This window comes from Rattus rattus, chromosome X (assembly GCF_011064425.1).
Source record: "Rattus rattus isolate New Zealand chromosome X, Rrattus_CSIRO_v1, whole genome shotgun sequence".
NCBI lineage: Eukaryota > Metazoa > Chordata > Mammalia > Rodentia > Muridae > Rattus > Rattus rattus.
The window spans coordinates 55,198,601-55,201,262 of NC_046172.1; positions in this window are offsets into that span (position 1 = coordinate 55,198,601).

Here is a 2,662-nt window from a genome sequence, read left to right on the forward strand (position 1 = left end):
CTGCTGAAGTTCCAAGAAATGCTGGTGGCTGACAGTTTCTGCTTGCTTTTCTCTAATTTTTTCAGACTCTTAATTTCATGACACTCCCCCGCCTTCCGTATTTCAGAATAGTCACACAGAGTTCTTTCCTTTTACCCTCCCTAAGATTAGATCAGTCTCTGAATAGCCATTCCCTTCCATCTCTGCTCCACACTTTGCCTCCATATCTCCTCCTATGAATATTCTTGCTCCCCCTTTTAAGAAGGACTGAAGCATCAACACTTTGGTCATCCTTCTTGAGCTTCATGTGATCTGTGGATTGTATCGGGTAATTCAAGCTTTTGGGTTAATATCCTTGTATCAGTGAGTGCATACCGTGTGTGTTTTTCTGTGATGGGGTTACCTCACTCAGATGATATTTTCTAGTTCCATCCATTTGCCTATGAATTTCATGAAGTCATTGCTTTTAATAGCTGAATACTACCCATTGTGTAGATGTCCCACATTTTCTGTATTCATTCCTCTGTTGAAGGGCATATGGGTTCTTTCCAGCTTCTGGGTATTGTAAATAAGACTGATATGAACATAGTGGAGCGTGTGTCCTTCGTATATGTTGGAGCATAATTTGCATATATGCCCAGGAGTGGTATAGCTGGGACCTCAGGTAGTACTATGTCCAATTTTCTGAGGAACCTCCAGACTGATTTCAAGAGTGGTTGTACCAGTCTGCAATCCCACCAACTATAGAGGAGTGTTCCTCTTTCTCCACATCCTTGTCAGCATCTGTTGTCAACTGAGTATTTGATCTTAGCCATTCTGACTGGTTTGAGGTGGAATCTCAGGGTTGTTTTGATTTGCATTTCCCTGATGACTAAGGATGTTGAACAGTTTTTAGGTGCTTCTCAGCCATTCAGCATTCCTCAGCTGATAAATCATTGTTTAGCTCTGTACCCCATTTTTAATAGGGCTATTTGGATCTCTGGAGTCTAACTTCGTGAGTTCTTTGTATATTTTGGATATGAGCCCTCGATCAGTTGTAGGTTTGGTAAAGATCTTTTCCGAATCTGTTGGTTGCCATTTTGTCCTAACAACAGTGTTCTTTGCCTTACAGAAGCTTTGCAGTTTTATGAGATCCCATTTGTTAATTCTTGATCTTAGAGCATAAGCCATTGGTGTTTTGTTCAGGAAATTTTCTCCAGTGCTCATGTGTTCCGGATTCTTCCCCTCTTTTTCTTCTATTAGTTTGAGTATATCTCATTTTATGTGGAGGTCCTTGATCTACTTGGACTTGAGCCTTTTTCTGGGCAGTAAGAATGGATCGATTTGCATTCTTCTACATGCTGATCTCCAGTTGAACCAGCACCATTTGCTGAAAATGCTATCTTTTTTTCCACTGGATGGTTTTAGCACCTTTGTCAAAGGTCAAGTGACCATAGGTGTGTGGGTTCATTTCTGGGTCTTCAATCCTATTCCATTGATCTGCCTGCCTGACTCTGTACCAATACCATACAGTGTTTTGTTTTGTTTTTTATCACTATTGCTCTGTAATACAGCGTGAGGTCGGGAATGGCGATTCACCCAGAAGTTCTTTTATTGTTAAGGATAGTTTTCCCTATCCTGGGCTTTTGTTATCCCAAATGAATTTGCAAATTGGTCTTTCTAACTCTATGAAGAAATGAGTTGGAATTTTGATGGGGATTGCATTGAATCTGTAGATTGCTTTTGGCAAAATAGACATTTTTACAATAGTAATCCTGCTAATCCATGAGCATGGGAAATCTTTCCATCTTCTGGGGTCTTCTTCAGTTTTTTTCTTCAGAGACTTGAAGTTCTTGTCATACAGATCTTTTACTTGCTTGGATAGAGTCACACCAATGTATTTTATATTATTTGTGACTATTGTGAAGGGTGTCATTTCCCTGATTTCTTTTTCAGCCTGTTTATCCTTTGAGTAGAGGAAGGCTACTGCTTTGTTTGACTTAATTTTATACCCAGCCACTTTGCTGAAGTTGTTTATCAGGCTTAGTAGTTCTCCGGTGGAACTTTTGGGGTCACTTAAGTATATTCTCATATCATCTGCAAATAGTGATATTTTGACTTCTTCCTTTCCAATTTGTATCCCTTTGACTTCCTTTTGCTGTCTGATTGCTTTGGTTAGGGCTTAAAGTACTATACTGAATAAGTAGGGAGAGAGTGGGCAGCCTTGTCTAGTCCCTGATTTTAGTGGGGTTGCTTTAATTTCTCTCCATTTAGCTTAATGTTAGCTACTGGTTTGCTGTATGTTGCTTTTAATATGTTTAGATATGGCCCTTGAAATCCTGATCTTTCCAAGACTTTTAACATGAAGGGGTGTTGAATTTTGTCACATGCTTTCTCAGCATCTAATGAGATAATCATGTGTTTTTTAATTTGTTTTTTTATATAGTGGATTACGTTGGTGGATTTTCATATATTGTACCATCCCTGCATAACTGGGATGAAACCTTCTTGATCATGGTGGATGATAGTTTTGATGTTTCCTTGGATTTGGTTTGCGAGAATTTTGTTGAATATTTTTGAGTTAATATTCATAAGGCAAATTGGTCTGAAGTTCTCTTTCTTTGTTGGGTCTTTGTGTGGTTTAGGTATAAACATAATTGTGGCTTCATAGAAGGAATTTGGTAGTGTCCCTTCTGTTTCTATC